At 42.9% G+C, this 25,926-nt stretch overlaps 1 protein-coding gene across 1 annotated transcript in view; it reads right to left on the bottom strand.

Moving 5' to 3' along the window:
* Nucleotides 1-25,926, bottom strand: part of COL8A2 (collagen type VIII alpha 2 chain) — a 158,494-nt gene that overhangs the window by 70,457 nt on the left and 62,111 nt on the right. The window contains exon 2 of the mRNA XM_081018451.1: nucleotides 14,284-14,347. The gene's annotated coding sequence lies outside the window, so the exon portion shown is untranslated. The remainder of the gene's footprint in view (nucleotides 1-14,283; nucleotides 14,348-25,926) is intronic.

Raw genomic sequence — 25,926 nt, forward strand, 5'->3', positions numbered from 1 at the left:
TGTTGGACCATTAGCAGCCACCTGACTCTGCTGCCTGATACTACTGGGGTGTGTCCAGGACAAACCTGCTCTACCTCTACTGCTGGAGGCAGTATGACTCTTGATTACATTTTGAAATGCACCCCTGCCCACGAAATCATCCAAAGCCATAATGGAGACAGTCAGTCATTTGCCGGGAAGAGGTACAAGAAAATCTTGACTGTCCCCAGCAAAGAGGAGATCACTGGCACATATGCAAAGATGGCTAGACATCGGGAATTACACATAAGGTAGGAAGTTGGGCATTATACAGCAGCACATTGGAAAACTTACAAACCAGACTGAAAACACTATTACTTGGAAGTAAGTCCCACTGACTTCAATAGGATTGCAGCATGTCTGACTTGAATATATATACTTTTTTAAAATCAATTAACCACAGCACTCTGGAATACTGAAGTGTAGGCCATTTAAAATTGTCTCTCCTGGACTCTGTTGCCTGAGCTTTCCTCAATGGGATCCTAGCCCCTGGCTTACACCCAGCTTGCTAGAGGTGGCATTGCAAACTCAGCTATTTATGGCAATGCACAGTGCAGTCTGCCGACAGCAGGCCTATTTACTAACCACAACAATTCAGTACATCTCCCTTGGCCGGCTCAGCGTCTCAGACCTTGGGGTTTGGGTCTGAAAGGCATGCTATAAGAGCATGGATTGATGCTGTCACTTGGATCCTGGTCTTAATCAGCCAATGGGCCAAAATGATTTTTTTTTTTTTAAATGAAACAAGGTCATTTTAGCTAACAGCATCATTTCTTCCATTTGTAGGAAAATAGAGAAGGGGACAGCTCGGCTTTAGGAGGCTACAGAGTGTAGGGACCTTGGAAAATAGGAACATGCCTTATATCATTGGTCCATTTATATAGCTCAGTCATGCCTATACTGACTGGCAGCTGCTCTTCAGAATTCCAGACAGGAATGTTTCCCAAGCCTACCTGGAGATATCAGGGATTGAACTAGGGAACTTATGCATTCAAAGCATGTGCAATACCACTAAGCTACAGACCCTCACTTGCCTGATTGTGGAAGAAACAGAAACTTCAGTTTATCTGTGGAATGTAATTGCTGCTTGGTTAATTTATTAAAATATTTTTCTGCCGCCTTTCATTGCAAAGCGGCCTACTTTGCAGTGGAAAGTCATTTATTTCAAGGGTTGTCAGAAAATAATAATAGAATCATAGAATTGTAGAGTTGGAAGGGACTCCAAGGTTCATTCTAGTCCAACCCCCTGCAATGCAGGAATATGAAAGCTGGCCCATTTGGAGATTAAACCTGCGACCTCGGCGTTATCAGCACCACGCTCTAACCAAACGAGCTACAAAAGTTAACTGTTCTCTGTTTGAAGGATCCTACCAGATTTCAGTTTGTTGGTCCTCATCCAGCCCACTACAGTGGTACCTCAGGTTAAGAACTTAATTCGTTCTGGAGGTCCGTTCTTAACCTGAATCTGTTCTTAATCTGAAGCACCACTTTAGCTAATGGGGCCTCCTGCTGCCGCTGCTCCGCTGCTGCACGATTTCTGTTCTCATCCTGAAGCAAAGTTCTTAACCCGAGGCAATATTTCTGGGTTAGCGGAGTCTGTAACCTGAAGCGTATGTAATCTGAAGCGTATGTAACACTGTACTGCATTCTGGCACTGTTTCAAGACATTCACAGCTTCTCTCTTGATTCCGATATAACAAAGAAATATCCAGAATCTACTAATGACTGCTTCCAGTGCCTTCACATAGATAGTGAACAGCGCTGGGAATAAAATAGTGCCTTGCAGCATCCCACAGTACAACTGCAATGGGACAGATATACAACCCTCCAACGCTATTCTCTGAACCAAGCCTTCTAGGTAGGAGCGTTACCACTGCAACAGAGTGCCACCAACTTCCAACTCACAATCTATATTATAAAGAAGAAAATCCTAGATTATTTTGTTCCAAGGTTCCAATTCTAAGTTGCTAAATACTAGGTGCAGTGACAAATGTGGAAAACATTCTTGAATTTGGCGGAGCTTTAATGGCAGGGCAAGATCTGAAAGTCAGCAGAGATAGACAAAACATACAAGTTTTGTTCGCAGCCGCAGGTGACAATGCAACAAAGACTTGCATGCTAAGGACTGTTTTCCTAGCCTGTTCCAAACCCACAAGTTGAAGCAACAAGAGCAGCACAATGGTTTCAGTCAAGGAATGGCTGGACAGTTGTGGTTTGGCCTCCCTTCTGTCTCTTCCAGGTGCATTTTCCAGTACTCTTTGATACAGTATATTTTATAAATAAACATAATTGTGTTTATCCCCGGACCTCATTAGGATGCACTGTCTGTATTTCTGGGCCAGGGACAATGTTTTTGGAGTGGGTGTTAAGGACACATTCTTTCAAACATTATGCTTGGGACGTGCAGCTAAACTGTTTGCAGATTCCAGACTGAAAACGGAGGAGCTACAATAGCAAGGAAGAAGCAGAACAAAATGCTGGGTTGGATTGGACCTCAGCCACAAGGGCTCAGATTAAAAAGGAGTTAGAAATATCTCAAAACAAGGTTTTATTTGGCTGAAAGCCACCTAGGAAAACACCCCACGGGTTAGCTGAGTTGGAGTTACTGTGGCATTCAAGGTGTAACCACAGTGTGTGTGAGAGATGGAGGTTACATTCCATACTTCTGTGTTTAACCTGCTACAGCGTACCTTTCGGAAGATGGTTATGAAAACACCTGCTTCTGTGGGACAGAGCAAACAATGACATTCATTCCTATGGGGGGGGGGAGTACAGCCTAAACCAGCCCCCATCAACCTGGTGCCCCCAGCTGTCTGGATCTGATGGGAGATGTAGTCCGCAAAACATCGGGAGGACACCAGGTTGGTGAAGGCTAGCATACACTTTGAGATTTGGATAAAATCCACATATCACCCTTGACTCTAGTTAGTCCAGCTTTATCTTCAACAACCAAACTAAGGCGGGCACATTATACCTATCCCATGTTGCTGCAGTGGAGACCCCCCCCCCTCCATACACCTGCCACTGTAATTATGGATGCTTTGCTAGTAATGACAACAAGTTAACATTTACATGGCCTAACTCAAAATGTGCAAAACACTACATACTAATCATTGCTACAGCAGTCCTGAGATGTAAGGTCAGTGCGTAAAAGTGGTTAGAATGGCAGACTGGGGCTGCAGAGACCTGTATTTAAATCCCCACTCGATTATGAAGCTTGCTGGGTTCAACTCTCAGCTGAAACTATATCACAGGGTGAGGATAAAATGGGGAGAGGAATGTAGGCCAGCACACCTAATGGAGCAAGTTATGCATTTCCCAAAAAAGAAGACAAACTGTTGATGAGCAACTTCAAAGCTCCCGCTCTCACTTTTTATAGTTCCTTTTCTTTAAACCAGACTTGGACAGGGCAGCCTTCAAATAGAGGACTGTCTTATGACACATGGCCACCCTGGTGATACCCAAAACTGGCTGCCTAAGGCAACTGTCTTATTCCGCCTAACGATAGAGCCAGTCCTCTAAGAGCGAATATACTTTTCTCACTGAAACTTTTTAAAAAATAATAATTTAAAAGCAAATTTTCTTCCAGTGGAGATTGCTTCTCCTCATGGAACCCCACTGAAGAAAAACAGCTTTCAAACGTAGACAACAAAAGGGTTTCGCTGTCATAGCCCCTCCCCTCTCTTGTCCATATTGTGCTTTTAAACACCTGAGCCCTCACCCTGCTTATAGGGCTTCTGCAGTGACTTGAGACACATGGTTCTAGGGCCACTGCATCTGCCTTGGCCCTTAAGTTGCTATGCTACAGCTCTGCAGCATACAATTCATTTTATTTTAAGTCAACATTGCACTAGGCAGCATACAAAACAACCGAATGCCACAATCTTCGCCCACAGAACTGATAATTTCTGTTAGATGGAGCATGCAACAATCTTCTTCAGATCAAGTTGCCATATGACTCCTGACCAGCAATTCCAAACAATATGAGTAACCCATGACCAATCTTGTAGGAATGAACATTATATATTCCTTCAAAACCACAAGCATTTGAGTTTTTTGCAAGAGCTGGTTCTTTTTTGCTATTTCCACGCAAGACACTTAAAAGCACTTAGGAGCATGCCTCATGCCATTTGTGCTTTGTGTGCACCATGTTAAGGCTGGATAGAATAAGAAAGTGAAATAAAAGTTCCCACCCATGTAGGTTATACATTCACGTTATGCGCTAATTTAGGAAATGCCAACTGAAACCTCCTATATGAAAACACTCTTAGAGGAGCTTTAGAAGAACAAACAACTTCTGTTCCCCCCATCACAATACTTTCCTTCTTAGCAAGCTTTCTCATAAGTCAACCAGCCAGTCAGTTTCCATGGGAGGCAGAGACAGCAGGTTGCAGCCAATGCTAGACCTACTAAGAGTAAATCCAAGGACATTAAGGAACATTATTAACTTAAGTCCATTAATTTTAATGAGTCTACTCTGAGTAGCACTTAGCATAGTACAGCCCAGAGACTGACTACAAAGGATGAACGTATGCACCCTGCTGGATCAGGCCAAAGATCCATCTAGTCCTGTTCTCACAGTGGCAAAGCAGATGCCCACAAACCTGAGTACAACAACCTTGAGTCTCCCCATTTGTAGGTCCCAACAACTGGTATACAGAGGCACACTGCTTCTGGCAGGGGTGTGTGGCACATAACCATAAGGGCTAGTAACAACTGAGTCACAATCCTCCATGAATTTGTTTATTCCCCTTTTAAAGATATCAAAGTTGGTGGCCATCCCTACATCTTCTAGTAACTAATTCCAACTATATGTGAAGAAATACTTCCTTTTGTCTGTCCTGAATCTTCTAACATTCAGCTTCATTGCCTTCTAGTATAAAGAGAGAAGAAGATGGAAGGGGAGTGGGAGAGTGAGAGGAGTGTTTAGTTCAGTCTTTAGCTTTGATTATTATAGTTCCATAAGAACTACACAAAGGTTGTGAACAGATAACATCATTAATTGTGCTTCATTGTGATAATAGTGACAAACAACAAGGACATATGGCATGTTAGGGACTAACAACTTTATTATGGCATTGGCTTTTGTAGACTAAAATCCCATTTCATCACATGCATGTTTTATCCTTGGGTGGGGAAACTGAAAACAGTGGGGTCAGAAAGACTATGACAATTCTGTTTGAAAAAATGCAATTTTGTACTATGGAAAGAGCAAAAGAAGTTATTGACAGTTCTATTTCTGTTGGGAATTTCCATGCTCAGTTTTCTTTCAAGTTGTTAAGAACGTAGCTTAAACCAGTACTTGGACCAAATATTGTAGACAGAGAACTCCTAGTGGAAAGGAAAGGATTTTCCACTACTTAAGAGAAATAGAAATAAAACTACTTTGGAAGGCAGAAAAACAAGCTACAGAAGGAATAGCATATTACATAAATTCAATTTTTGAGAATTTTAGTGAGAATTTTCCTTCCAAAGTTTGCTTCAGGATTGTTCCAATCACCCCTGCTCCTAAAAAAATAAAGTTGTGTGTGGGTGCCTAGCTAACATACTATCTGGTGATATCACTGCAATATTGTATTCTGAAAAGCAGCAAGCTTCTTTTATGTTACAGCAGAGGAGAATGTTCGCACTGTTTTTTCCCCATGTGTTTCTAGTGCATGTCAGGTCATACATTAAGAGGAAATGGTTTTCACTGTAGTGGTGAGTAAGCGTGGGTGAACAGGAGACACTGGAATGGTTTTAATTTCTTTACAGACTGACTTTCATGTTCTTGGTAGTTGCTAAGCACAACTTGCTCCAGCATATTCCCTCCCTCCATGGCTCTACAATATAAATGCATTCATTACAATCAACTGGTTTTATTATCTGGGCAAAACTATAAAGACCTCCCCCACTACCACCATCCCTTTAGAGTTTGCAAGCTGCATAGGTTGTGGTTAATAATGCAAGGCCATCAATAATGGCATCTGTGAGCCATCTGTCTGCTTAAAGCAACTCCAACTTTGCTCTTTAGAGGGGGAGGAAATAGGAAGAAAAGGTTTATTTATACTTAGAGCCTTGGACAATGGCAAAATGTCTTCCGAGCCATGTGCTAGATAGCTTTGGCTTCACTGCTAGTTTGGAGTCGCCATCCACACGCACCCATGAATACAGGAACCCCCACTTTTTCCCACTTGTGCTGTCAGATAAATGAAGCATCGCATCAATCAGTCCATAAACTATGCAACGGGAACAGCCCCATGCTCTGTCCTTAGACCTTTATACCATCTGGCATCCACAGCGATGGTGGGGTTCAGATAACCACTGCTGCATTGCAAGGAACAGTGCTATGCTTCATGGACAGTCTAAAAGGCAGGTCTGTGTGCACTCTGTGCTTAAATATATATATTAAAATTCTGCACCAAGAAAAATATGGATTTTGCCAGCTGTATAAATTATACAAATTGAGAAAAATCTGTATAATTTATTCTGGTTGTGCTTGTCATGGGGAGGGTCAAGAAGTTATTCAAGGCAATGAAGCCCCACCCCAATCACTGGAAGGTCTTATTCGTCCACTCTTCTGACTTCTATTTTAGTAGGCACTGCCTGTACCCTTTCCAGGATATCTTTGCTGCCACAGGACTAGAAACACACACAGAGAAGAAAACAAAACAAAGCTGAGATTCTTAAGAATTCTACACCCAATGCTGGATTCTGCTGTTCCTCAAAAATGCAGCATACAAAAAGCTCTGGCTTAAAAATAAAGAAGTAAAACCCAGAATAGCTTTGGTATGGGTAATCAGCAGGCAAAGTTCATACCAAAAATCGTAACGGCAAGAAATGACAATGCATCCCAATAAAGCAAATAATACAGTCTATGTTGGTCACATGTATAAGCTGCTGGATGCTGCCCAGCAAAGTGCATTCCATTACACATTTCAGTTCCTGCTGATAAAGGAGCTTTCAGATGAATTACTCATCTCTAGTTATTTGAGATCCATTATCGCTACTAGAACTGAGTAATTCATCTGGAAGAGCTATTAAAGTTATCCTTCATTAGCAATCCGTGGTTTTTTCCTATTGTTGATTTGATCACATTATTTTGCCTTTTGCTATGGCTGGAATCCTTTATTCTCTCTCCCTCTCTCTCTCTCCCTCTCTCTCTCTCTCTCTCTTCCCTAATGGGCATTTAAGCAGAGGTTAAGTTTAAAACAGGAACAAGCAGATCTGAAAACTCTTATCTTTCCAGAATTAAAATAAATACTGTGGCATTTTAAAGAGTAACAAATTTATTGCCTTTAAGGTATTACAATATTTCTTTTGCCTCTTGCTGTAACAAGTACCACAGCATTGCTTCCCATCTGTGGTGTAGTGGAAAGGGAACACAAGGGGGCCTATCTCCGGGATATTACTTCAGAACAGGAAGGAGTGTTGATGTCATCTGATGGAGCAGCAGTGCAACGGACAGTCTCTCTGGCAAGTGAATGAGGCTCTGAGAAATTTTTGAGAATTAATCAGGCAGAGGTTGGATACGTCTTTCCTTTTCTTCGATGCAGTTCCTACTTCATACAAGGAGTTAAAAGGTAACACTTCTCTGAAAGATTGTTTGCATTTCTAATTAAGAGCTAAAGATTGCATTTCAGGTAATGGAAGATATTTTGCTAAAGCACACTGTGTTTTACAGTTTGAACGCATACAGACAGAAGTAAGCACCACTGAGCAGAGGTGGAGTGTATGTTACTGCTACTTGGGCCGTGTGTGCAAGGCGGCCGTGTGTGCTGCAGCCGCACCAGCCCAGCCCTCGCCGCTGCTTCAAAGTCACGGCGAAACTTGCTTTTTCTTCTTTTGACAAGGCTTGGGATATTTCTCCAGGCCATAAACCAAATTCACCTAAACAGTTTTGATCACTTCATGTAGGGGTTTCTTTGCCACTCAGAGCATATACAGCACTAGTGAAAGGCAAATAGCCACAGCAGCACAACTGGACCAACAGCCTGCACTCATATTATCTCTGGGGGATAATATCAAGTTAAGGATATGCTGAATCCCACCAAGAAGTAGACTTGCCAAAAATTTTGCTGCCTTCAAAATTCCGAAAATGCTTCACCCATGCCAGGACCCCTGACTGCATCATGAATTTTTGCTCTGGGTGAAATCAGGGGGCAATGTTATCTAATCTTAAAACTAAAGGGCAGGGGAGGTGGATGTGTGGCAAAACAGACACCCTAACTTTTACAACCCCAGATTCAGGTAGGTAGCCATATTGGTCTGATGCAGTTGAAATATATACATATAAATTGTCCAGTAGCACCTTAGAGACCAACTAAGTTTGTTCTTGGTATAAGCCAGCCTTCCTCAACCTCGAACCTCCAGATGTTTTTGGCCTACAACTCCCATGATCCCTAGTTAGCAGGACCAGTGGTCAGAGATGATAGAAATTGTAGTCTCAAAACAACTGGAGGGCCGAGGTTGAGGAAGCCTGGTAGAAGCTTTCGTGTACATGCACACTTCTTCAGATACACACAACCCCATTTGATTTTACAACCCCATCTGATCTTTGCATCCTGCAGCCATGTAGACGCAGAAATAGTTTCAAGTATGGAATGGAGAGTCTCCAGCCAATGATTCAATGTTCCTTTCGTTAGGTCTAAATCGCTCCTCCCTCCCAACGTTCTTCAGTGTCTGCCATGTCTAAAAACATAAATATATTCATGAGCTCCATCTCTGGAAAAGGTACTTAGTTCGGAAAATAAATTCCATATGAAATTTGCTGTGGTACAATGGAGCTTGGCATCTGATGCCATAAGGAAGCTTTTCTTCTCAACTGCCCCCCGCCCCCACCAAAGCCGTTGCCAATGTTCCCTCCAGCTTCAACACATGCCTGGACCCAGCTGTAGAGAACACGGAGGGAAGTTAACTCTCTGTAATGCCCAGGGTTGTTTTTTTCATAGGCAGTCCAGGGGATTAAACTGTGAAGCAACAAATGTGCAAAAGAGAGAAAGTTCATTTTGTATCTTCAACTTTAAATACGTAGAGTCGCAAAATTGTGTTTCAAGGCAGATGAGGTGAAAAATAATGGGCTTCCTCTGAGAACAATCTCTCACCACTTCTTGCTAAAAAGTCATGGATCTCTGTACCCAAAAGTGCCACCACACAAAACCACTTTCTCTCTCCTCTGACACCCCCTCAAAGGAGAAGGGGAAACACACACATAGCTCCTTTTGCTGAAGCTGGGGGAGGTGGCGGCAGGGGGCAACGATGAGAGAAAAAGAAACTTGTTTATGCTTCTTTTAATATCTCCCTTCTGTTTTACATTTACAGTCTTTTCAAAAGATACGGCACAGGCTTTGCCAAGATTCCTAAAGAGATATCCTGAGAAATGTAGACCGGTTTCCCAACCAAAATTCAAAGAAAACAAATGTCAGGCCAGCAATTGATATGAAATAGTTTAAAAATGAGAAAAAGCTGCCTCTGAGCTAGGTTTACATTAAACTACATTTCTGCAACAAGAGGGAGGGGAGACTCAAAAGAATTTCTCTCAGGCAGGGAAGAAAGAGAACCTGGGCAGGGTGGAAAAGGCTTATGTTACCTGCTGCCAGTGAGGTGTCCAAAAACTTCTTGGTGAGCGGGGTGCCGGGAGAGTAGAAGCCTTGTTACTTTCTGCTACAATAAACCTGGACATAATTGGAGGTGGGGAAGTGCTGAAAAGATAACCTTTTGAATCTGAGCCAGTCCCATACAGAAGTACGAAACTATTTACCAGCCCATAATAAATTTTAACAGCCTGCCTGCTTGCTTTTACTTGCTTGGCACAATGAAAAATATTACTGGGTAATAGCTGATCTGGAAATTTTCTGGAACTGACTCCAACACATAAATGGCCAACAAGCAGGGGTGCCAACTTGAGTAAAATATTTGGGGAGGGGGAGGCAGGTAAGCCCTGCCCTACATAATCGATCACAAGATGTGGCACACACACACCCCCCATATGAATGATAATGTCCATCAACTTTGGGTGCCCCCAGAGTTTTATGGGGGGGCGGGGCAGTGAAGGGACCTTAGCTGCTAGGAGTTTGCTCCTATGCCAACAAGCCAGTGAGGGCTGGGTGTAAGATAAGCCAGGGGTGTGGAATCTGTGGCCCTACATAAGGTTGTTGAATTCCAATTCCCATCAGCCCCAGCCAGCATTCAGGAATGATGGGAGTTGTAGTTAGGTAAAAGCTTGAAGGCCACAGGTTTCCCACCTTTTGATAAAGCACCTCGCGGCAGAGAACAGACAGTGAAGCAAACTAATTCAGGAGAGTTCCTGAGGGTAGATGGTCAGTTTAGAGTTCACAAAGTTCTTATCAGTCAAAGGCTTGCAGCATGGATGGGTAACCTATGATCCTCCAGGTGTTATGGAGCTCCTACTTCCATCCGTCCCAGCCAACATGGCCAATGGTCAGGGATGATGGGAGTTGCAGTCTAGCTTCAGGTTCCTATCCCAGGCTTACAGAGAAGATGTTCTGCAATATCAAGACTGTTGGTCCAGAAAGTTCAGGTCTTTTTTTTTAAAAAAAACAAACCTTACTTTAATGATCAACAACTTTAAAACCTCCATAAAGTATCTGCATGTTTAAGGAGGAAAATGAAAAGCTGGTAGATCGGATTTCAGACCAAGTGAGAAGAAGGTCAACTGACAGAAGTCGTCTGCAGCAGAGCTTTAGCAGAAACCAGGACTGAGGAGGCCTTCAGAAAAAGTGTTGTCCAATGGATCCCAGGTGGCTGGTGGTTCCATCTTCATCTTCGCAAAATACAACGCCTCAGAATTTCCATTGTTTATATAGCAGCATTCCATATTTATATAGCAGCTGCCATTCTTTTTGGGAAAAAATCCCACACATCAGTGCTATGGAATGACAGGACCTTCATGGAATTGTTTCATATTTTGGGGGAACTAAGATGGTAGCTGAAGCTAGAGCCACTGGAACCCAGAAGGCATCCGTATTGCAAGAGGGCAACAGCAACTGCCTTAGGATGCCAGATAGTGACAACTGGCCTGGATCAAACATCATGTTTTTCCATGTATCGGTTTTGTTATTAATTATCAATTGCGCAGCAACCTTTCAGCTTAACTAAGCATGTTGGGGGATGCCTGGCTATCTCCAGCCCCTCTCCACTGCTAAAATTTAGTACAAGACATGTATAACAGGATGTCATTCTGCTCAGTGTTGCCCAGCTCCCTTGCAAGTTAATTCAAGTGGAGTACAGTGGTACCTCGGGTTACATACGCTTCAGGTTACAGACTCCGCTAACCCAGAAATATTACCTCGGGTTAAGAACTTTGCTTCAGGATGAGAACAGAAATCGTGCAGCGGCAGCACGGCAGCAGCAGGAGGCCCCATTAGCTAAAGTTGTGCTTCAGGTTAAGAACAGTTTCAGGTTAAGTACGGACCTCCGGAACGAATTAAGTACTTAGCCCGAGATACCACTGTATGGAAAAGCTAAATGCACTGACATCATATTACATGTTTCTTGAACTAGGTATTACCAGGAGAGTTGCATACTGGTGGCACATTACCTGAGGGAGATGTGGCTGGAAGCTAACATCCACCATAATGCCTAGTTAGCCTCCCCTTTCTCTAGTGAATAGTACACAACACTTCCAGAGCCAGTTATATGGCTTATAAAGCATACGCCGCCTCCCACATCATCTCTTTAGGTGGGGGTCACATGCTTTATTACCTCCCTTCATCCCTCATTCATTAATCCTATTCCCTCTCTCCTCCGCCGCCACCCCCCTGCTTCCATGGAGACATTTCAATGATCACACGTCCCTTAATCCCCACCACCGCACTGTAGACAGAAACCCTTTTATTTCCTACTGTATATGCCATGGGTCTTTTCCTTTCACAGATGTGGTGTGATAGATTTAAATATTCAAGGAGCTTATGAACCTCTAGTTTGTTCAGTAGGTGTGTTTCATCCTCACAGATCTCACGAGTCAGATATTAGCAGTCATGAACCAGTCAGGTCTCTTAGAGGCCACCTTTTGCTGTGTGCTCAGCACCAACACATTCCTGGAGCTGGTTTAGGCTCCCCCCACTACTTTCATATACTGCTCCAAGATTTCCAGGCAGATATACACTCATTTTAGGCACTTTTAGAGGACAAATACTTAAAAAAAAACTACTCTGGGATTATGTAATAAGGCAACTATTTGCAAAGTTAGATCATAATATGGAACAAATGCATTAGGAGAAATAGATTAATAGAAGGATGTACAACCGATTAGACTCTACTGCTGATATCATATGGTCCATCTAACTACTTAAACCATGATTAAGGAGTAGCTGCAGATCAGGATGTAAAACCATGACTTTGCAAACCATGGTCTGCACCTAGCAAACCCGTTTCCCCATCTCCCCAGTCTTTATGCTCACAGGTTAGCAAACAGAACTTGCTAGAATTTTTGAAATATAAAAATAAAATAAAATAAGGTTCGGTAGCACCTTAGAGACGAACTAAGTTTGTTCTAAACTCCAGAGGCAGGCCTTAGCTTTCTTTTAATGTTCAGGATTGTAACCAGGGTTAGCACTAAACATGTTTAACCATGTCTGCACGCCACTGGACCAGTATGGTCTGCACCTATTTTAAGGTATTACTGATGCCACGGAAAAAATATCAAGAAGTATGTAACTAATGAGGAAATGATAGTATTTGACCAAAACTGCTCAAACTACCAATATTTTTTAGCAGGGCTACAACCATTAGTTAGGCAGTAAGGGCAAATTTTATTTTGTGAGGCAATTAGTTACAGACAATTAGCATAGGATACTTAATTATATTTAAATTATCTAATTGTTTGGCAACTATAGTTTTGAGTCAGATCACACACAAAAGGAAAAGACTGCCTACCCCCAGTTGTATTTTATTTACTATCCCATTAATGTAGCTTCAGAACCATGAGTTATAGTCAACTAACTTTTACTCAGAGTCAACCCATTGAAATTAATGGACCTAGGTTGGTCATGGTAATTAATTTTAATGGATCTACTCTGAATATAACCCAGTATATATTTTTAGTAAAAACCTCTCTATCAGTAGGGTAGTTAGATCTATTACTACAATGCTAGTCTAGTTTAATCACATCTTTCATCAACAAACTATGGTTTCTCAGACTGGAAATGCATTGTAAGCCTACATACTCCATGCTCCCCTTTGCACCTCTCCTCGTCTATTTTAATACATGACATCCTGGTTTGTTAAAAGCACAGCTTGCTATTTTGTCCAAGCTGGGTAACTGGCTTGAGCACTTCTTACAAAAAGATTTCACATCAGGATCACACAAGGGAAGAAGTCAAGAATGTATGCCTTTTAACAGTTGTTCATTTCTATGTGGAGCAGCTTTCCCCAGCCTGGTGCCGTCCAGACTACAACTCCAATAACCTCTGAACAATAGCCATGATGATTGGGGCTGATGGGAGTTGTACTCCAAAACAACTGGAAAGTGCCACGTTAGGGAAAGCTATTTTAGTTACCCTTAGCTCTAATCTACCATGTAGACAACAGCATCTTGATTTTATATACAGTGGTACCTCGGGTTAAGTACTTAATTCGTTCCAGAGGTCCGTTCTTAACCTGAATCTGTTCTTAACCTGAAGCACCACTTTAGCTAATGGGGCCTCCTGCTGCCGCTACGCCGCCGGAGCACAATTTCTGTTCTCATCCTGAAGCAAAGTTATTAACCCAAGATACTATTTCTGGGTTAGCGGAGTTTGTAACCTGAAGCGTACGTAACCTGAAGCGCATGTAACCCGAGGTACCATTGTATCAGTCTGTACTGTGCCTTTCAGGTCATCTGCTTAGCCACCGAGCTGCATGGGCCATTGCTGCAGGATAACTGAGGGCATGTTCTGCTTCCTATTTCCACTGTAATTGTGTCTTAGCAACAAGAGTGCTGTCAAAAGGAACTAAATCCACAAGACCTACTATGCACCACCAGACTCTCTCACACATTAGCTCTTTTCAAAGAGTATGCCAGAGAGACTGGGAGGCAGGATCTTGCAGCTTTTCATTTCTGCCTCAATGTTCTTCACAACCAACCAACAGCTGTGTTCACGATTCAATCAAAGTTTGCCCAGGCTGATGCACTGCCAGTCTGTTGGGAGCCTGGGCTGCATGTCTACTTCCCAAACTGCAACAAGGGACAAGCTTCTTACTCTGTTCTGACTAGTTGCCACGAAATACTGATATGTTGCATTATCAGGGTCAGTGAAATAAAGCATGCAATTAGAAGACACAAACCTTCAAAGCAGCACAGCGGCCAACGACTGATGGTCTGTCTATCAATCCAGATGATGAGCAGGGTCTGGAGAAGATGAATGGAGAACATGAACTGTCAATGCAAATGAACAGAAACCCAACTGAAGGGAGACCTTCCTGATCTGCTCCCCCTTGAACAAGCTGAGCCTCTCCCCTCTTCCTGCCCTTGCTTTGCCCTATAAGAATGACTGACAAGCCCAGCTTTAACTAAGGGATTTTGTGGGTTTAAAGCATGTGACCATTTTTCCTCCTGTTTTGTCCATTAACCCCTTTTCAAAAATATAAGTCAAGTTTTTCCTCTACACAGCGTTTTCTTCCCCTCCCTTGACTGCTCTCTTCCTTCCAAGAGGAATCCATACAAAAGCACCAGCAACTAGCTGAGACTCTAGATACCATCTCTTCCCTGGGCACCATGCATCAGCCCTACTACCACCACCTGAACTACAACACCCCCGCTTTAGAAAAGAAGTAGTTGCTTCAGATAAAATAAGGTTGCCTACAGGTGACTGGTGAAGGAAGCCAGACATGGGAGAGGGGGGAATTTGTGAATATCCTCATGGATTTTATTTATAATTTTTAATTCACTTCACTGTGGTGGGGATCAGCAGCTAGAGGCCCTCATATTGTGCGGATTCCTCTCTTTCATTGCCAACCCAGATATTTGAATAGTAAATGGTGCCCCCAACCCAATCATGATGCATAGTAGCCATGGCTGGTGATTCTATTTTGGCAACTGCAGCAAAAACAAACAGACAAAAAAGCCCACATGGGCCTCTCTCCAGGTATAAAAATTCAATAAGAATATATTAAATAACTGACACTGAAAACTACAGAAGGTGACACCCAGGGATGGATCACATGATGTTTTTAACACGGTAACTTACATCTGTACAGAATTCATTGCCCCAAGTTTCCATTTCTCAGAAGGCCATGGGCTATGTGGAAACCACCACCATATTCTGAACATAGCCCTAAGCAATTTTGGAAGCCCCACCATGAAACTATGTAGACTGCACAGGGTTTGCTGAGTGGCTTGATGCCACTTTAACAAGCAAGCTAAATAATACGCAGCTTCTACAGTATGGTCTATGGGAGCTTAGCCAGGCTAGGATGATTCACTGGAAACCGTAGAACCCACTTATTGGATGTAACACAGTGCTTGGAAAACTCCTGCTCTTACACAACCACTCTCCAAAGAACTATCCTCCAAACACAAGTTTGAATTTTAAAATGAGAAAAATTCAGAATGCCTCCTTCAGACTACGGTCTCCTGAATTCACTATCTCTTTCCTCTCTCACTAACCCTTACTTCATGGTGGATCTGAAGAATTTTAGCAGATATATCTCCATACACCAAAAGTTTAGACACAAGAAACCAAGTTTCAAATACAATTTTCATATTTTAACATTTTATTAGCTTAGCTTAAAATCCTGAAAATATTGGATTTACAATGAAAACTTTGAGCTCCTTTAGCAGTTGTAAACTGCACACCAAGCTAACACACCCAGTGCAAGGTGTAATTTTTTCCATGAGCTTAGAACAGGTTCCAGACACATGTTTCATAAAGTTCAAAACTCCATTAGACATTTGATAGGGCAGAGAAGAGTCGGTGTAACGCTTCCAAAATTTTCTCACTAAACAAAGGCAATGTCAAACTATACTTAATGGCAAACTAGGCTACCCAAAGCCCATGTGCTGACTTTCCCCGTAGACCATCCCTGATTCAACAAAAAGTCATGTGTCCTTTTCATGTCCATATTGGACTCTGCCAGCTACCATGCAAAGGTTTACGGGGGTGCTGGTGAAAGAGAGAACTTCATCCCACTAAGACAGACAGACTTTCTTTCAAATACAGTTTTTCTCCAAATTCTTTGAAGTCATCAAGGCTACTGCAACTCTGTGGGAAACAGAGATATTTTCTGAATTGTTGCTACAATGCCAAACATCTCACATGTGATTTTATTGAGATAATGCAAAACACTTTGAACATGATAAATAAAATACTATATAAAAGTTTACATTTTATCACTCTTGTGCCAAAGGTTATTATGTTTGGCCATTAAGCAAAAGGTTGGTGGTTTGAGTCCACCCAGGGATTTGGTAGACATCATCTTACTCACTACCCTACCCTTCCAGTCAATGTAGGCCACTTGCCTTCAATTGGGGGGTCAAGACACACTAGTGGGTCAGGGCCTGATCCAAAGTGAGTTGCTACAACAGCACTAAAGGTAAAGGGACCCCTGACCATTAGGTCCAGTCGTGACCGACTCTGGGCTTGCGGCGCTTATCTCACTTTATTGGCCGAGGGAGCCGGCGTACAGCTTCCAGGTCATGTGGCCAGGAGGACTAAGCTGCTTCTGGCGAACCAGAGCAGCACATGGAAACGCCGTTTACCTTCCTGTCGGAGTGGTACCTATTTATCTACTTGCACTTTGACGTGCTTTCGAACTGCTAGGTGGGCAGGAGCTGGGACCGAGCAACGGGAGCTCACCCCGTTGCGGGGATTTGAACCGCTGACCTTCTGATCGACAAGTCCTAGGCTCTGTGATTTAACCCACAGCGCCATCCACGTCCCACCACAACAACACTAGCACCATGCAAATATATGGTAAAAGACTGAAAAATTGGGTCCCCAATTGCATGTTTGGGTTAGAAGTGGGTCCTGGGTCTGGAAAGGTTGAAGACTACTGATGTAGACAATTTTGGGTTAGGTGGACTAATGGCTTGACTCAGTGTAAGGCAGCTTTCTTTGTTCATTCTCTGATAACACACTAAAAAGCACATTTGAGTCTCTGGCACATTACTTACTCCATGTAAGGATGGATAAATCTGTCAATTTCAGTTTCTAATTTTTCTAATTTTAACTTCAGATCTCCACATTTCCACAGTGTGGGATAATTTTATATTATTTTGTAAAGACCTCATGACAATTGGTCAGCATTTGATTGAACCTTGTCTTTTCCTTTGCCAGCAAAAAAATTCCATTCCCTCCTACCATTCCAGAAGTAGCACTAATATCCTAGATGAGGAAGAGCATCAGCAAAAATTGAGGGTATCAGTTGTATGTCCCATGCATTTCATTCATGTCCTCCTCTTCCTCCATGGAACCCAAAGAGTTCACACCTGCTTCAAGTCAGGATCAGAACTGCATTGGACTTGCAGTTATTCATACTGTACTAGACCCACACCCTTTTGTAGACTATAGGGACTGCTGCACTGCTCTGACAATCCATGGTGCAATGTCAGGACAAGGTTTTTTGAGCCACGCTGCAACCTTCCAACAGAGCCACTCCCAACATAAGGAGGGGGGGTTGCGGGCTCACCCCCACCTACATCCTGCAGCCCCGCGGGACTTGGGAATCCCGAGGTTCATTAATATTCATCATTCATCGCGCCAGCCGATTAGTTAGGTTCATTTAAGGTCGGGGCAGCCCGTGCTCGCCCCTTTCTTTCTTACAGCCAGCTGCGGTTTCCCACCCACCCACCCTCTAGGTTCTCATTTGGACTTTGCTATGGACTTCGGTTGGTCGCCACAAGGGGCCTGGTAGGAGTTTTTCCACTTGGCTAATTGGCATTATTTTGGAAGCCATTTGGTTTTTTCGCCTACCTCGTAGCAAAACGTCACAACACCTTTGGTTTTGGCGGTTAGGCATTGGCAGGGGTATTATTATGCAAATGAGTTGGGGGGAGGAGCGCCATCACCTCCCCCAAAATGTTGAAGGGTAGTCCGATAAAGTGCTCCGGGGGGCGTCGCCTCGCCTGAAACCTATGGAGGCTAGGGCCTAAAGCGCGCTCCCGAGCGGTAACCCCTCGGGGAGCGCCTAGGGATGTGCATCTCGGGGGCTCCCCCTGTTGGTGCTTAACCCTTCCCGGTTCTATGCCGGTTAGTCTGATAGGGCCAATGCCTAAAGCCAATACCGCTCTTACCTGTAATCAATAAAGTTGTGGCCATTTTTTGCCCATTAACCTAAATTCTGGTGTCCGGTGTCTTTATTTATTCCATCTGTGGGAGGGAGCGGGAATCGCCACGCAATTTGACTTCACCCCCAAAGGCCCACTCCTCATTTGTCTCCCAAGACAGACAAATGCCAACCAGGCAACTTCATTGTTGCAGGACTTTTCCCAGGCACCTGCATTGGTGCTACAGTGTTGAACTGGGAGATGCTCCCATACAAACATAACCCTCACCTATTGCCTCTGGTACGCTGAAAACCTTGCATGGATTAAGTGTGTCTGAGTCTAAACTGCATTTCCTTGGCACAGTTCAGTTTACAGGTTTCCTGTGACCTGAGGTGCCTTGTGCAAAGCTAACCATACGTGCAAAGCAGTATCTCCTCCCACACTTGACAAAAACACGCAGCTTGAAAAGTTCCAGCAACGCTAATCACCATCTATTCAAAACTCAAAGCTGCAATATCTCATTACTGTGCTCCCAATTTGCTCTGCAATCAAACATCTAGGCTTAATCTCTCTTAAAGGGTTCCAGATTCCCAGAGGCTAGGTTTTTCTCATGGCTGTTGAGATCACAAGCTCTAAAACATTGAAACAAAAACTGTTATCTCCTTCCTTTTTATTCCCTTCCGCTGCTGAGATATTATCCGGCGGAGAAGGAAGAGAGAGGCGTGGATAGCTATAATTCTTTGCTGACAAGATCGTAACTTAAAAGCTCAAGAAACAGCACTATGTTCTTAGCTGCACGCTAAGAAGTTTGCCCAAGAACTCAAGGAGTGTGTGTGTGCTTTGATGCCCCTATCTGGGATAGAATCCACCCTCAGAATCTCCACAGAAATTAGTCCCCCATATTTCCGATATAGATCGTTCTACAGAATTTTGAGGGTTGGTCTCACCTACCAGGGCCCAGAGGACAAATGCTCAGACCTTGGAGGCTAGAAGTGGTAACAGTGGTATGGAAACAATAGAAATATTTGGTGGTGGGGTGGGTGGCTGTGCCCATGAAGACTTCTTCAGCAAAATCCACAGTCTTGTAGTACCATAAAGACTAATTTATATATATATTTTTAGATAATATTTATTAATAATTTCAGAATTACAAAAAAAAGAAAAAATGAAAAACAACACTACAATACATAAAAAGAGAAAACCGCAAAACATAAAAACCAATACAACAATACAGCAAAAGAAAGGAAAAAAGAAAGGGGAAAAAAAAACATAAATCCCAAATTGCCTATCTATAATTTCCATTAGCTTGTTTCATTGACCTCCTCACACCTCCCTTTTTGTATTCTAGTTTGTTTCAGCAAATTCTTTCCATCTTTCTCAATTTTTGTTAAAAAAATTATCTTAACAATTTAACCTAATAATTAACTCAACAAATCCTTTCCATCTTTCCCCATATTCTGTTATTCAAATTACCTTAATTTATTTAACCTTATCTTACCCCAAAATACCTTAAAGCTTAAATCTTAGTTTTCAAATATACATAGCTCCTGATATCATTTCTGCTAGAGTCATATAGTTTCATTCCAACATTTCCCCTAATATTCATTAAGCTAATTCTAAATAAAAAGTTCCCTTTATAAATTTTCTTCCAATCATCATCCAGTGTCTCTTCTTCCTGGTCTCAGATCGTGTCAGTCCTTACTGTCCATTCCATCTAGTCCATCAACCTGGAAGCCTTATGTCCGAGGCCCTTAAGTCTCTTCCATGTCCCTTCTGCAGTTCTTCTTCTTCTTGTTTAAACTTGCCCTTTTCCTTGTCTTTTGTTGGTCTCTTTCTTAATTTCTTTCCTTTCTCATTGGGGAGTAGGTCTCTGGGGGATTCCAACCCAAAATTGTCTCCATCTCCCTTCATCCAGCCCGCCCATTCCCCACAGTCCCACTCCCCAGTCCTCGATATAATCCAAAAAGTATTTAAAGTCATATTTCAAGGTCTCTCCAAGGTTAGGAACCTCCTCATCTCCAAACTCCCCCTAGCCCACTCCAACTTCAATCTTCAATGACAGCGGCTTATGCTCCTGTAGGGCCTCGGGTCTCTCCATTTGTATTATTTGAGGTTCAACCGCATCCTCCTCCATTGTCATCTGCACTTGCCCAGTCAGTACAGATTCATAGGTTGGTCCCTGGATGATTTCTGTATCAATGTTCCTTGTTTGTCCACAGTTATTAACCACAACAGTCAAATCCATTTTCTCATTCATCAAATCCATCTTCTTGTGCATCTGTTCCAGCAAGGCATTTGTCTTGCATAAAGCAAACACCCAATCTTCCTCCCAGCTCATCTTTGGTCAAGGTCAGAAAAGACTGTTCCCACGATCTTAATCTCACAGATGTTGGGTCCTCAAGTATACTGCAGCAACAATTTAACAAGCTCCCTCTAGAGGAGACAATTTCTATTTGTATCCATTTATTTATTTTTAAAGGCAAAGGAAAGTTACTTTCATTTTTCAGATATTTCAGATGTTTTTCAGATATTTTGTTTCTTTAAAATGCAAAAGGCAACATTACAATCAACTTGTTTCTCTTCATTAGCTATCTGTCAAAATATTCCATTCACAGTCAATGAACCTCTCCAACAGTTTCTGTCTCTGACACCCCGTTCCCAGGTTAGAGACGGTGGAAACTTATCCTTCTTCACTCCCTCTCCTGCTAGGGTTAAACAGAGTCCCCCCCCCCTTTTCTCCTGCTTCCAAGGGGGGTTTCAGTGATTCTGAATGAAGGAAATTTAGGCTTTTTTGACAGCTTTCCCGGCTTTAGCTTACAAAATTTTTGCTTTAGTCTATATACAAAAAGCAGAAGGCAGACTTCCTGTTTTGCACCTTCCCACTTCGATACCAAATTAAGCAATTTATTGATCCAATTTTCCGTTTCTACTCACGGGTACTTGTTTTAAGTCCAATTGTTCACAGGAAAAAGTCAGCGCTCTCTGGCAATGGCTGTGCAGCTTCACTCCGTGAAAGTAGCAGTCAGTTCATAGCACCGCGCTTCTCACCCCACTTCGCTCCGGAGCCCCTAAATGGGATTCCCCGCGAGTAGGGGGGCGCTTCTGCTGCCCTGCCGAACCCCACGTTCCCAGGCTTCCTCTGCCTGGGATTTCTAGCGGGTCCCTACCTTCACCGCGGCGGGAAGACCCAGTTTCCACGGAGCCCGTTCCTCCGGTCGGAGGAACTCCGCCATTCACCAATGGCGCTGACCCGGAAGTCCCCGTAAAGACTAATTTATAAATGTTTGTAGACTAGAGTCTACTTCATCAGATTACACACGTGCGCGCGCATACACAAACACACGTAGTAGGGAAGAGAATTATAGCTAGTGAGGTCAGGAGAAAAATAAATTTTTAAAAGGAAGAAACATAGTTCGCTACCGGACAGCCTGTTTATGGTGCATTCATCCTGATTAGTTTGCATAAATTTTGCAGGTAGGTTAGTTGACAATGGCAATTTTTAGTTAATTCATTCATTATTATTTTTTGCAGGGAGGGTATACAATGTTGCATCTGGCAATTGTTACCCAATACCTTGCAGCAATAGTGGCCAGTGTGGCCGAGTAGAGCTGTGGAGTCAACTCCCCACCACTGCCGTCGCTGCTACTTACTGGAATGGGGCTGGTTTCTCAGAAGGAAATCGACCTTGTTAAAGCCTGCCCATGAAACTCCCTAGTGCTCAGGTAACCAGGAAAGGCTTAACAATGTACATGCATGGAATGTTCTGTTTTTTAAATATTTTGTTGGAAGCCATCCAGAGTGGCTGGGGAAACCCAGTCAGATGGGTGGGGTATATTATTATTATCATGTTTCTTGACTGGTTATGGTATAAGGGGGTTGTTTGTTATATGTATTTTCCAAAACTGAAAAATAAAGTTAAGAAGAAGTTAAAACAATAAAGTATTCTAACAGTAGAACCAGAAGCTTGTGCTCACAGAATCTGGCTCTCCTTGCTATAGAAAGGTAAATTTCCAGAGGTGGATGGTGGTTAAAGTCTTGCAGGGTAAAGAGGTGTTTGAAGAGAGGCAAAGCTTCTGCATCTCTGCCCAAGCAACAAGGAAATCACATATGTGGTTGTGCAACCCATTGGAACACAGACCTGAATGAAGAATTGCATAATGTTACAGTCCCCTTGTTAACAGTCCAGGTGCTTGACAAGCAAATCCATTACAAAGAGCGCGTGAGAGCAGATTCAAAGCCAAAACGAAGGCATCTTTCAAAAGGCAATGAAAACTGCTAAGGTGTGAGGAAGTGATTATTCATTGAAAAGTATGAAAATCACTTTGCATTGATATGGAAAAAGAAAAGAAGAACACTTTTCCACATGCTTCTGGATTCACTCAAGACTGATGAAAGATAGCAAACTAATGGGCTCTTCTGCCTGCTGTCATTGCATTAGCTACTAGCGCCAGCCAGTTCCCAATTTACTCTGCTGATAACAGAAATCAGAATCTGACCCAGAAACACACGTACACACATTTTTTGTGTTCTAGGAAACAGAAAATATTTTGAACTGCTGGCTGCTACTATCCTTGTTTGGGCGAAAGGCTATACTGAGCAACTATGTGTTCAGCGGTGTTGTCCAACACAGTTAAATTGCAAGGTGGAGGAACAAATTATTTGAGGGGGGTTGAAATTTAAAGGTTATCCATGTTTGCCATGTGCAAATAATTAAAGTAATAAACAATGTATGTGGGAGGGACGACCTATACTCATGAGATGTGCATGCCTGGCAATGAAAATAAATGCCAAATTTTGTAATATTACACATGTCAAATGACCATTGGGTTGAGAATGCAATTTACCCAAATTTTTGTGGGATTATTTTCAATAATACTGAGCACAACATCATGTTTCTGCTCTGTACTTTGCAAAACTTTTTCTTACTTTTGCATTAGTTAACTTTCCTAAACAAGAGCAGCTAAATACTTTGACTGAATACACACCATATATTTAAGGCATATTTTTCCCCACAAAAAAAATCCTAGGAACTGTAGTTTACCCCCAGAACTGCAGTTCCTACCACCCTTAAACTGCAGGTTCCAGGATTCTTCGTGGGTGTGAGGATGACGAGAACGTGCTATAAATGTATGGTATGCTTGCATCTTTAGAACTTGAACAGAAGCATAGCACTGAAAGACCTTTAGATGAGAGCTGTCACAGCACAAGTTTAATAAATTTCTTCATTTACTGCTAACAAGTTTTCTTGCAGTGAGCTAAACAGAAGATGCTTAGGTTAGGTTTTTAATAATCCCAACCCCTGCAGCAGCTTTTAGCAGAATTCTGTTTTGCTTGTAAATCCACTGCAGGGACTGGAAATATCCAAATGCCTTCCATTGCCGCAGCATTCCAAATATTCCAAATAGGAGCTGCTTTTCCAACTTCTCTCTGTTATAACAACAATGGAAAGAAACAGATTAGTCCTAACTAAAGGTCTATGGTTATCAGGATTACCGAGGTTAATTGCACACCTTTTAACTGATTAACACCTTTCAGCTATCACAATTTTCAGCTGAAAACAACAGCAGCAGCTACTTTTCAAAAGGCAGAAAACTATTGTAACAACAACAATCAAAGTGTGCAGGTGAGTAAAACTCACTTCTGAACAAAACTAACATACCAACAACTTCAACATAAAATGCCAGCGTTGTCATGGAAATAGTATTAGCAGGAGTGGCCGTCCTGTTTTACCGTTTTAGGCAAAATGGGAAGGTGACTCCCTGTGCTCTCCCACCATCTCAAAACCTTTGTTTACAGGAGTCATGCGGCTGCGGCACCTGGCAAGATCTAGCAAGAGCCCCAAAGCCAGAGCCACTTCTCCTTGCTTCTCCAGTGGCGGGGCAGAAGGGGATGTAGGCAGGGTGGGCACCCACAGTGGCACCAGAGAACAGGCGTTGGCAGCTTCCAGCAAGATCCCACAGGAGCTCCGAGACATTTTTTGCATGACTCTCATGATATCTTGCGGGAAGTCGCCAGCACCACCATTTTCTTCTTGCTTCTGCAGGGTAAGGCAGAACACCCACAGGCCAGTACCCCTAGGATTCTGCCGCCCAAGGTGACTGCCTCAGTCTACCTCATGGATGGGTCAGCCCTGGGTATGATATACACTCAGAATACTTTTTGTCCTGAAATATGATACCTAAGTTTTTTCTTCCTGTATTCAGTTTCATCTGGGGTGATTCCAGACCTGATTTTCTCTGTGTCTGGCATGTTAGCTTGCAAAACTATCAGCTTCCACACATAAGCATTTTATTTTCAACCATGGGTATTCATTGTGTTCTACCTTTTGCTATCCACACCAGCAGTGGAAACTTGATGGAATGTATCTCGGTTGTGTTTCCTCTCCTCTCCCTGCCCCAGCCCCCTTTCTGTTACTCTCTGCGATCTTTTCTTGTTCTAGGCATGTGCACATGTATTTCTGTACCCACACACGCCTTCAAAATGCTGCATGGAAAGAGCCATGCTTGTATCATTTGGGATGCCAGAAACAAAATGGCTAGGGTTGTGCTTATGTGAGGAGCACATGGAAACAGGTGTGGAGGCAGAGACCACTCCCTGGAATGCCAATATGTATGTGACAAACCATCCTCCCCAAAATATGCTACAGATCTCCACACAGGCAGCAACCGTGAATGTACAATTGATTATTTTTACTTATTGGATTTTCTTCATTAAGGAGAAATCTAGGTTCAACGTAAGGAGAAATCTAGGTTCAATGTAAGGAGAAATCTAGGTTTACCGTAAAAAAGGAAAGTAAGTAGAAGAATGGGCATCTTGATGCTGGCACATCATACAGATGCTGTAAAAAATGTGTGTAAGAATCACACTGATTTCACAATAAACACCCACCTCGAAGCACCATTAGAAAGCATGTAAAAGATTTTATTTCCAGGACCATATTTTTGACCCAGCAACTGAAGTGCTGAACCACCCTGTCTGGCATTGTAGAAGCAATGTCAATGGTTGAAGTGAGAGTATACACAATTCCACAATGTAGGCTGATAATTAAAAGCTCTTGTGCGCAATTAGTCGTGTTACCCACTGAACTTCACACCCAGCCTCTCTCTCTGTTCCAGTAACAGCAAGAAAAGCCTGCTTTTCCAGACGCTTCACATGTCCAAATGTCAAGGCCTGAATGGAACTTGGGCAGCGACCACAAATGGATTTAACTCCCAACAAAATTATTAGGAGCAGGATCAATTTGGGCAGGCTATCAAATTTTAGAAAACGTTCCGTATTAGCATATTTTAAGTGGAGGCAAATCCAGCAGCCTAGAGAAAAGCAGAGAGGAAACACAGGCCAGGCCCACAAGCCCGCACCTTCCCTCAAAGGGCGAAGAAGGCACTTTTTACAATAGAGACCTGCCCTCCATCTCGTTACTTCTGACAGCAGGCATGAGACGGCATCCAAACTGCAAGCGGCAATGAAAAATGGTTTGTCACGTCTCTCTCCCTCTCTCTCTCCTGCAGTTTCCTTTAAACAGACGTTCTGTGAATTAAATGGAAGCATATGCTCCAGGAGGGGCTGCCAATGTGGTGTCCTCCAAATGCTGTTGGACGACAACTCCCATTAGCCCTGCGTTGTTGCCCAGCAGGGCTGTCTTTCCTAGAAACAGACTCCAGGCACTTCGGGTTAACTCAGACTTGAACAGTTTTGTTTAAGTACAGCAGACAGGGAGCCCGGCT

The sequence above is a fragment of the Podarcis pityusensis genome (assembly GCF_964106645.2).
Source record: "Podarcis pityusensis genome assembly, chromosome: 8".
NCBI lineage: Eukaryota > Metazoa > Chordata > Lepidosauria > Squamata > Lacertidae > Podarcis > Podarcis pityusensis.